Raw genomic sequence first — 12,251 nt, forward strand, 5'->3', positions numbered from 1 at the left:
CATGATTACTTAGGAATAATCGATCTAGTTTGTAGTAGGGTAGCACAATATAATATTCACCTTTATGAGGATTGTTGGAAATTTTACATGTAATTTGTATAATGTCAAGAAGTGCTTATATGGAAACTTAATGATAGGTGTTAAAAGTAAATTATTGAACTTATAACCTTATGTGTAGAAAGCTTTGTTCCCTTACCTTCCTCCCCCAATGAGGAGCAATGCACTAATATGCTATGATAGGGACACCAACCAATCAACACTTCACAATCCAATGTTGTCAGTCTCTTTCCACCTACCCTTGCCCAGTCAACTAGCTATTAGAAAGGTACAATATTACATGTTATTTATAGAATATATTTCCATTTGGATCCATTCCACTCTCTAGGTATATGATGAAAAGAGAAATAATCCAAAGCTTCACATAGTTGAAGAATTTTCTTGGCCACAAAGGTAAAACTCTAACCGACACCATTCAACTTCTGATTGTTTAGCATATCCACTAGAATCTGAGAGTCAGATTCCACCATAATTTTTTTCCATCCTAAGGAACATCCACACTCAAAAACTTTATTAATAGCAAGGACTTCCATCAAATTATTGGAATGGTGCCCTTTGTAAGTAGAGAATAAAAAAAATAGCATGCCCATTCTCATCTTTCCCTATCCCACCAATACCAACATGACTAGGATTGCTCTGAGAAGAACCATCGATATTAACTTTCAAAGCCCCTACAAGGAGATGCATCCACCTTTGCCAGTCTATTAACACATTGCTTTTCTTGTTGAAATCTATAGTTCCTAGTCCTCCCCACATCCAAATGAGAAAGCTACAAGTTTTGGACAAAGATTCTTTCACCAAGAGACACAATTTCAGACAAATCACATTTCATAGTAATAGTCTCTTGAATCTTGTGAATAATCATCTACGATAATTGAAGGCTACCAAAGTGGGAAGAACAAAAAATATACTTATTCCTTGCAAGATAGAGGTTCCAAATAATAAGGGAAGGTCCAATAGACCAAGCCACCTGAAGAAAAGAAGTCCTCACTAGGAGTGCCCTTGATTCTCCCTAAACTTAGTAAGGGAGGAGGCATAACAAGATTGATGCCAAACATCCCACCATTTGTGTCAAATCTCCCTAGAAAAGGGACATAAAATGAAAATGTGGGAACCACGTTCCTCACCCTCCCAACATAAATAGCAAGCTGAAGGGCCATGAAATCCCCTCTTATGAATATTATCCCATGTGAGACACTTCCTCTGAACCACCAGCCATAGGAAAAAATTACACTTGGGCCATGAGAAATTGTTCCATACCTTCTTCCACCAGGGAAAAATAGTCTCATGATTCACTTGTCTATCCAACTTAGCATAACCGTCAACAATAGTGAATTTACCCTTTGGGTTGCAACCCTAAGTCAACACATCCTTCCTATTAAGGGAGCTGCATGACCTATTCCTTAAGATAGAATTTAAGATGTCTTGATCCTCCTCTAATCCACCAGAGGGGGCACTATAGAGGATCCTTCTAGTATGACACCTCAATTTGGCCAATACGCTTGGTAGTTTTAAAATCCTCCAATTTTCTCCACCCAACCTCCATGAAGGTGTTGCAAATAAATTGGAGTTGTGGATAATCTAAGATGATAGGAGGATGACCATCCCAATAATCCACCCAAAACAAAACATCTGATCCCCTATTCCAGATGCAAAATAGTCCCTCCCTAATGAACTGAGAACCATTTTTCAAAATGTCCCAAATACAAGAGCATTTACCAACCAGATAATAGCATGGAACTTCTACACTAGAGACATTAGGAAGGTACTTAAGAGAAATAACCTTGGCCTAATCATTCTCCTAGGATACACACAATCTCCAATATACTTTAGCAATTAAGGCCTAACAAATCAAGGAGCAGGAATGAAGCCTAAGACCTCCTATACTCTATGCTCTATATGCATAGTCACATTTGACTAAACTCCACTTGGATGTATGAATGTTGCTAAACCAAAACAAGTATTGAGAAACAACATCAAATTCTTAGAGAAAGCTTGAGGGAGGAATCTGCACAAAGCATCTCTAAATAGGCAAGGTTTGAACCATAATCTTCAAGAGTGTCACCCTATTGATAATAGATAACCACCTATTGAACCAATTATTGACCCTACTCCTTAGTTTATCCAAAATATCTTGCCAAAAATATTTATGTTGGGAGTATTAAAGAAATAGATAGAAGTCTTATCCTCATTAATCTACTAGCTTGAGGCCCTTAAATAGATATCCAAATTCCTCCTAAAATTTGTAGTTTTGATGATCCTAGCCCTTCCCATTAAGCTAGTGTCATCCACAAATGGAAGATACAAATTGGAGAGCAAGTCATCTCCCCAATTCCATCCCTAAATTGGCTCCTGATTCTATTGGGAGGTGAGGAATCTACCTAACCCATCTACGTTGATGATAAATAAGTAGGGGGATAAGGGATCCCCTTCCCTCAAGCCACAAGAAGCACCAAATAAATATGAGGACTAGCCATTAATGAGTAAAAAGAAGGGCGAAGTGGTCACACAACTAAAAATATAGTTCAACCACTCCTAAGAAAGTCCAAATGTCAAAAGGATTTTTCGTAAGAAATTCCAACTCACCCTATCATACGATTTGGCCATGTCGAGTTTGATAAACATAACCTTCTCCTTAGACTTTTCCATTAAAGGAATTTCTTCCATAGCTATAACAATACCATCTGGGATCTGTCATCCATTGACAAAACCACCATGTTCCTTGAATATTAGAGTGCCTAGGAAAGGTTTCTATCATTCAGTAATAAGTTCAGTGATAATATTATAGACCATAGTATGAAGAGAAAAAGGTCTAAATTGGTCTAGCTTATCAACCCCCTCCTTCTTAGGAATAAAATCCAGGAAGGTAGAGTTCATGCACCTAAGCATTTGTTTATTCTAGTACAACTCATGAACTACCTCCAAAAGATCATGTTTGACAATTTACCAAAACTTCTAATAGAACTCAGTAGGGAAATCATATGGACTGGGTGCCTTACCTTTATTCATGTGAAAGGCCACCTCTTCCAATTTAGACATCAACATGGGGAAAAGAAAATCCTCATTTATCTCCGCAAAATCAAGGTTGGAATGTAGGTCAAAATAGTTTTCTCCTCCTCATAAGCCCTTATGTCCTCTTTAGAAAACATCTCATAAAAGTACTTGATGACTTCTTTGGAAATATCTTCATGAGAAGAGAGAACAAAACCATGAGATGAGATAAGAGAAGAGATGGAGTTTCCATATCTCTAATCCTTAAAAGAGTTATGGAAGAAAGAAGTATTTTGATCCCCTTCTAAAAGATAATCTATTCTTGATTTTTGTTTTTAGAAAATCTCCTATCAAAGATCCCATTCTTCCAAATCCTTGAGAGCCAACAATTCCACCCTACAAGGTTCAAAGACATCCCCTGATCCCTACTCTAATGAGGAACCTCTTGAAAATTAGATTGAGCATCCAACCTATGGACTTGAAGATTCTCAAAAAATTCTTTATTTCACTTCTTGGGCCTATATTCCACATGTTGGAGTCTATTTGCAAAGGTGAACGTAGCCTGTCCATGCAACAAATTACCCTCGTACCACCAACCTACCACAAGATTCTTCAAAGATGGATCATGCAACCACCAACCCCATTTCCAAGCTTCACACCAATGAGGTTCAAAGAATCAATATTATATCTAAGAAAATGTGAGGATGGATCTAGCCTATGGGTGCCTCCCCATTTTTCTTTTAAACCAACAACAACGTTAAATTTTCCAGCTAAAATCTAGGGTAGGAAGAGATCTATGGAGTGAAAATAATGAATATGAGATCAAAGATGTGTCTTCCCTAGAAGATAAGAAGGAGCATAAATACCTATGAAAAGAAAAATCTCTCTAGTCTCATAGCTAGAGGTCACCATGGAGAGAGAAAATCTACTCGAGTTCTACCACAAATGGGAGATTTTCTACAAGTTCCATAGACAAATAACTCCTCGGAAACTACTATTAGCATCCACTCCTTTCCAAATTCCTTGAGGAAAATTTTGATTCATGTAATCAACAAACCCTCCGAAGAGAGCCTAGTTTCTTAAAAAAAGACCAAATCTGGAGATTGAGATTCAATTAATCTGTGAACAAACTTTTGGGATGTTGTTCAACCCCTTTACATTTCATGATAGGAAAATCATTTAAGATTTAGGAGAAGTGAGAATCAATGAGCTTGATTGATCCTGACTCGACTAATGTATACCCCATCAACTTCACCTTCTCTTGATCTATCTTTCGTCCACTCTGTAGAGGCTTATCTGAGATTCTCTTCTTAAGAGAATTCTATTGTAGACCAAGAATAGAAGTGAGACTTTACATTCTTTCCATGGTCATCGATTCCTTTACTAGGAGTGTAAGAGGAACCGCCATACTAACGTCCTCTAGTGAAGGTGGTTCACTAATCACTGCATTTGATTGACTCTGTACAAGTATGTTCGTGGATGTTTGTATCTCCTATTGAACCACTACCTTCCTTGTGGTCATCCAAAGGGGTCTAGGTTTTTTATTTACTCTTGGGCATCATTTCCAAGTAGTAAAGAGAATAATCCCATTTTTTCAACTAGAGCCCTAAAGCAGTTCACAAGGCCTAATTAAACTATGTGTCAAGAAAGCATGTAATGCAAGTAGGAGGTGGTGATACTTGTTTCTTATTACCAAAACTCTATAACTACGCTATGCTTCCTTTTAAACCTATCGAAGCATATCACATTCAATCCCAAGGAGAGAGACTAGGTGATTGGCCTATTCTTCCTACCACACTCACCTATTCCAAATATCTCTACCTAAACCTTCACCAACTCAACCAACTATCTCTCACAACTCACAACACCTCTACTACCTTACACCCTCCAGGATCTTTCATAACACCATACCCAAAACTTCTTCCAAAAGGCTTAACTGATTACCAATACAATGATTTTCAAACATACATGAGGTTCTATACACCTTGGTGGGCTTCAACACCAAGTCCCACAAATAGACCTAATGAGGGCTCTTCCTTGTAGCCCTAGCTTAGAATTTAGGTAAGAACTCAAAATCTTTCAAACATATACCAATACTAAAGGCAAATTCAAACACCCTTTATTGAACTCGCTCCAATTCTAAAATCTTAGGTTCTAACTTGTTCATTAAAGCACATAATTTGTAGGCCCTAATCTAGGCTAATAGGCCTAAAGAACATACTCACACTATAAACTCTCAATATCCTTAAGAAATTGAACAAACGAACTTCAAACCTTCATTTCCTTATCAAAACCTTTCAAACTTCTGGTTTTCAAGCTCCTAGTCATTGAGGAGATACCCAAATAGAGGTTACTTTACTGGCAAATATTCATCTTTTGGAAATCCTGTCTAATGAGTCGATCGTCATTTGGCAATAGTACATGCAACGTAGCTCAATTGCGTCGCCAAATATTTATCAAATTTGGGTTCAATGCTCGTGGTAGTCACCCATTAGTTATCACATGATTGGTTAAAAATATCGGTCCAATTGCCAATGCAATATACATTTTTGATACATTTATTTTAAACATTTCACCAGCATTTGCATGTTTGTTTCTTATTGGCCCACATTATTTTGCCATTACTACAACCAAATAATTTTCCCTTGGGTTGGGCATTGCCTGCCATTTTCTTGACATGTGTCGACCACCAGCCCCATTTAGCCAATTGTTTCCTACTGTGGGCTTGCATAGGAAGGTGTGCTTTGCCTATGTTTGACATTCCCGCTTCTTAATCCCACATAATTTGCCAACCTAGATTAGACTATAAGATATTATTATTCTGCACAATTTGTCAATTTTCTCTCTTCTAGTCTGGAGACTGGCATTTCGTATTGTCACTGAAGTTTTAGAGTGCTGAGTGCATTGCCCATTGACTTGTGGACCCTGGTTTTCTTAAAAGGCAAGTGATTTTTAATTTTTTTTATGTCAACAGTGGTACTATTGTATTGGTACATTGGTACTAGTTATTTTTTAGTTTTACTATCCAGTGTCCACTTGTGACTAGACATCTCACATGCTAAGATAGCCTATAGGTTTGCGAATTATATTGGGTAGTATTGTAGCAGTAGTACCATTTTTTGGAGAATGAATCATATTATTGTTATTATATGTAGTGTAAATAGTCTATTGTCACTGTTCACTATCTTTGAGTCATCACTATTTAAGTCTTTTGTTCAACAACTAAGTTGATTTATTTTTTGCAGCCTTTATCAGTTTGCAATGTCAAATAAGAGGGGTAACAGGGGTTCCGGTAGGATACCTGAAATCCAAGAGAGGCCACCATTACCAAAACACAAAAGCATAGCGACATATTTTGGTGGTGGAAATGTTGGCAACCTACAAGATTAACAAGTTAGATCTCCGGTGCTTATTGAAAAAGGAGATTCATCACAAGTTGGACACTCAAACCATATTGAAGTTCAAGTTGGTCAACTTGATATCTCAGTCGAGGATGAACTTGAACATGATTTGGAGGCACTTCCCCTGAGTAGGGAGTCAGAAACTAATATTATAGAGTTGGAGTCGGTCCCGGTCCAGTCGGGTGAGAAAACCAAAAGTGATTCCATAAATCATGTTCATGCACAAAAGGGGAAAAAGAAAATTGGAATCAAAGAAAGATCGATCTCGTTGGGATCTGTCCAAAAAGAATTTTTTGTTAGAATGGGTGGAAAAGTACTAGTTCATTGAACCAGTGGCTAATCCAATTGATGGTGAGCCTCCTATAGAATGTAGATGTAAGGTTTGCATAGAGATAACAAAGAAGGAGAAGAGGTTGCAGCTTAAACTTGATAACATAGAAAATCATGTCGGTAAAGTTTACAAAAAGGAAACTATAGATGGAGTTGAAAAATCCATGATCACTTGAAAAACAAAGGACAACTATCTGCATATTAGGAATGCTGAAATATATGAGTTACACCAGCAATTATGGGAGAAGTGTTCTGCAGTAAAAGGTTCCATTGAAGATTTCATTGGGAAAGCAATGGAAGTGAAAAATATGGGAAAAGTAGTTCAATTAAGTGTGGTCTTTTATATTTTGAGTAGAGGATGTCCTATGACATACTACCCTTCAATTACTATCTTATTGCACTTTTTTAAACTTTGAAACTATCTGAACAATCACTGGTCAGTAAACAATGGGTGGGAATGGGCTAGATGTCTTGCACAAGTTGAAAAAGAAGATATGAAAGAAAAAATAAAATACTCAAATTTCATTGTAATATCTTTAGATGAAGTTACAACAATTGATAATACTTCTTGGGTGTGCATGCATGTTTATATTGTAAACAATCTTTGTTGTCAACCCTTTCTACTATCTGTTGCTAAATTGAATTATAGTGTGATAGCTAAAAATTAATATGATTTATTAAAGAGTACTCTAATTGAATGTGGAGGTCTGGATAAAATAGAGATTGCCAAAAAATTGGTGTGTGTTGGAGTGGATGAAGCTTCGATTATGCAATGTCATAAAGGTGGTCTTTGCAAAAAGATCAAGAATGGTTTGGCACCCTATGCTATTCTCATTCATTGCATGGCCCATCGAAGAAATCTAGCTTTTGGAATTGTCAGCAATTTTGGTTGTGTAAGTAAAGTGGAATCTCTAATCAAAGAGATTTACCAATACTTTTGTCGAAGTCCAAAATGAGTCTGAGAATTTCAACACTTTGCTCAAGGACTTACTGATGGGAGGAAGCTTCTTAAAGACATGGTACTAGATGGATCTCTTTGGATGGACCAACGCATCGAGTAATCTTTGAATATTCATCATTGCTTAGACTAATCCACTCTGTGCAAGACAAATTCCCTCAACTATATTCAAGTCTAACTAATGTTAATATAATCTTAACTTTAGAAACTATTCTCCCCATGCTACATGACATGAGAAATATTATAAAAAAAGGTTCAACAAAGAGCTATGTACACTGCAGAATATAATAAGCTACGTAAAATGACATGTAATAGCCTAGATACTCTGTATCAATTACTACCATTAGATGAATCAAAGTTTGCAAAGTGGATAGAAATCAAAAATTTGAACAATCTTGAGAACTTTTTACATATTGGTGCAAATGATCAGGTTTATGCCAAGGTACATGGACTTGACATACCAATGCAGTACTATGCCTGCATCAATCCCGACTCCAACCCAAATGAAGTAGGAAGCAAAGTTGAATTAGAACCAGAGAAGGTACTTTCAAGTGCTACAAGTGAAGACTTCAAGAAGATCAAAGACTTTGTGTTTGACTCTATCAAGCGAGTTTGCTACAATCTTTCGTCAGAAATTAAATTTAGATTCCCCCTAGAGGAATTGCTCGAAGCAATGCCAATTGTTTTTCCACAATATTGGTCTCTAAACTATCCGACTAATTTTTGAAGAAGGATGATGACTTTGATTCAGCATTTTTGCAAACCTAAAGTAATTAATGGAGTAACTATAAATGGAATTTTAGATGAATCTCGACTGAGAGATCAATCATATTCTTTTGCAAACATAATGAGGGAACAAAATGATCTTATGGAGAACCCAAATGAAGAGGGAGCAGAAACAAAGCTTTGAAAAAACCTTGGTGAGAGTAATCAGTTAAGAGAGTCAATACTAGAATATTTCAAACTTACCAATTTATGTTTGACAATGATGTTGGGTTCAATGGAGGATGAGAAAGTTTTTAGTTTTTTGGGCTTCTTGAAGTCAAAAGTTAGAAATAAATTAGACAAAAATTTGGATAATTGTTTAAGACTATAATTCTAGGTATGAGGTAGATAGTTTCCCTTATGACAAGACTCTTAGCATTTGGAGAAATCAATGTCAAAGAAGAGGGATTGCCAACATTTCAGACCCAAGTGGTAGTGGCAGTGGTTCATGTCCTATTATTGGAAGCAATGAAGATGATGTTGACTTTGTTGACAGTGAATCTAAAGAAAACACAATGAACAATGAAATATTATATGCAATAAATGAGGAGGATTCTAATGATAGTGTTGAGCTGGTCCAAGCGGAGTGGCAACTATAGCAACTTCTTAGCCTAAAGTTCTAACTTCTATGTGAGTCAAATAGTAGGCTAGTAGTAGTAGCTCTGATCTAAGACTCTATCTACTAATTAATTATGTTTGTAGAAGTCAATTTATAGCCTTCATTCATTGTCCTTTTATAGATGCTTAAATAATTTTTGAACAAGCTGATGTCACAAACTTACATGTTGAGATTTTCATTGATTGTATTTTTTTAACATGTTGAGATTTTCATTGATTTTAGTTTCTTTAAAAAATTGTAACATAATGCATTTAACAGAATAAGCTCTATTTTAAAAAAATTGTATTATAATTTATAATTATAAATCAGCCTGTAACATAATACATTTAACAATTACAAACAATTACAACCCTTTGCAAATGGCTGATGTCAAATTGAAATGACCCTAAATTCCCTTTTGCAGATACAAGGGAGCAACAATAGCTGTAGGTCGGTTTGTAATTGTATATATAATCAGATTATTACTACATAATACATTATGTATGTACAATCACATTACCAATTATACAACTTTTTTCAAGTAGTAGGGAAATTCTTTCCATCTGCTCTATGTAGTAATAGTATGCCAGTGTCTGGCTGCCCAACTATCCTGATATGATGGTTCTTGATTCCTATAAAAATTAACACTAAACAAAATTGAAATTAAGTCCAAAATTTAATAAAATGATTATAGTAATAAAATGATTATAGTACTATCACTTACTAAGTTGTTACTTATTAGTGCTATCAGCTATGACTACCACTGAAAGCAACAATAATAGTTTGAGAAGATAACCCAACTCCAATGAATTTCTTTAGGGCACTCCATTCTACATCATTTGGAAGCTCCATTTATTTGAGGTTGTTGCTAAATAGTTGTAACCTCATCAACAATGAATACTTCAGAGAGATAGTTTTACATGAATTGAGGAATTTATCTATAACTTCATTCATTATTGATAGTGGTTTGATGCAACTTGCAATTCTTTTTGGAATGGTTTCCTCAAGCAAGTTGCCTAAATTAGAATTCATGTTGTCCTACAACTTTTTCATATAATCTTTTTTTCCAATGAATCTGTTGTCTGAGTTAGCTAGATTTGGTAATCCAACATTTAGCAAGTTCAGTATGATGTGATTCATCTTCATCAAGTCTTTGGAAACAAATTTGAGAGCTTCATCTATTTCCATTACCTATTCACAATTGTGACAAACATAAATGGTCATCATAGAGGCATCCAAGTAGTTGCTTATTCCATGGTTTGCCAAATCCCTATCACTGGATCTCTATACTTTATTCAAAATTTGGTTAGCAAGATTTTTTAAGGAATTGGTGAAGATTTGTCTTTTACCTTGAACATCATTTTTTACCTTTTCAAAGAGAAATATGAGATTACTATTTAAATCAAGCCATTCAAATAAACTATCACTATTCTTTATTATTTTCTCTCAATTTTCTTGTTTGATAAGTTTAACCGTGTTTATTATAGTATCCTTCACATGACGGTCTTCGAAAGAGGTTGTTCTATTTTGTGAAATTACATTCTCCATCTTTTTCTTCATTTTAGACATCTCTTTTTCACTCTTTTTCTATATTTTCTCTAGTTGCCCTTGCCAATTAGTTGCTCTCTTCCTCTCATCCTCCAATTTCTTCTTCAAATCTTGGATTGTATTTGCAATAGTTACCTCTTTTTTCTTCTCATCCTCAAGTTCCTTTTTCAAATAACAGATTGTCTTTGCAGTGGAATCCTCCTTCTTTTTCGCATTGCCCAATTCCTTCTTTAAATCATGGATTCTTTGAGTAGACTCCTATTTCTTTGCGTTCTCCAATTCCTTTGTCAAATCGAGGATTTTCTTTGCAACTAACTCCTTTTTTTTTTTGCATTCTCCAATTCCTTCTCATATAGTGGATTGTGTTGGTGTTTGCAGTAGCACTAGACTCTATTTTCTTCGGTTTCTCCAATTCCTTCTTCAAATCAAGGATTGTTTTTGCAGTTGACTTTTTTTTTTTTTTCATATTCTCCAATTGCTTATTCAAATTGTGGATTGTGTTTGCAGTAGAATCCTCTTTTTTCTTCTCATTCCCCAATTCCTTTTGCAAATTATAAATCATCCTTGCCTTAGACACCTCTTTTTTCTTTTCATTCTCCAATTTATTCTTCAAATTATTATTTTCCTTGACAGCAGAGTCCAAGTCAGTTTTCAATTTATTATTGACTTGTGCACTTCTCTTTATAGACTCGAACAACTGTGTAGTAGAGGCTTTTTCATGTTGAAGTCTTTTTTGGCACTCATCCAATTCTTTAGTCAAATTTTGCACTTGTCCATTCATATTTTCTTGCTAGACAATTGCCTCTATAGGAGAAGAATTCTTTATCTTGTTTTGCAATTCTTTGAACCTATTGTCTACTACTTTCTCCTTGGCCTTCACATTATCAACATCTACCTGCAACTTTTCTATTTTCTTTGTAAGCCTTTTGTTTTCCCTCTCTGCTTTTAGAAGTGTAGAGTAGACCATTTTGTTGCTCTCTTTTGATATATTGATTTTATCAATATTTTTCACTTTTGACAAATTCATTTGAAGACTAATAACTTGTATATCATTATAATTTAGTACCTTTTCTAGTGGATTATTATCTCTACCCAGGGGCATAACAGCCATGAAGTTCATCATTTCATTGTTTGGATCATATGTTGGAAATATTATGTTAGTAGATCTTTGACATTGAGCAACTGCATTACTTTTCAAAGTCTTCATAATTTTCCTAATTCTTTCACTTTTCTATTCAAACTTTGGTGCAAACTCATTTAAACTAAAATCTAGGTTTGCTAACATAATTGAGTGTTTAAAAGGTGAATTATCAATTGTATGATCGTATGCTCCTCCAACTCTAGTTAAACTTACTCCACCTACAATTATATTTTGAGGATTTCCAATAGACTAAAGATGGCCTATTCCAAATCCTGGCATTTTAGGACTATTTTTTGGGTTTTGTACATAAGCTACTGGTGCATACATTGGTGAAGTAACTGTTGACATTGCTTGCAGTGTAATTGTCATAACTTTTTACTTTTTTGCATAAGGTTCATCCATGCTAGTGCCAGTGCTAGTGCTAGTGGGATCAATTACAACTGGATTTGAAGATTTAACAAA

This window comes from Cupressus sempervirens, chromosome 5 (assembly GCF_028749045.1).
Source record: "Cupressus sempervirens isolate cs-2001-9-10 chromosome 5, ASM2874904v1, whole genome shotgun sequence".
NCBI lineage: Eukaryota > Viridiplantae > Streptophyta > Pinopsida > Cupressales > Cupressaceae > Cupressus > Cupressus sempervirens.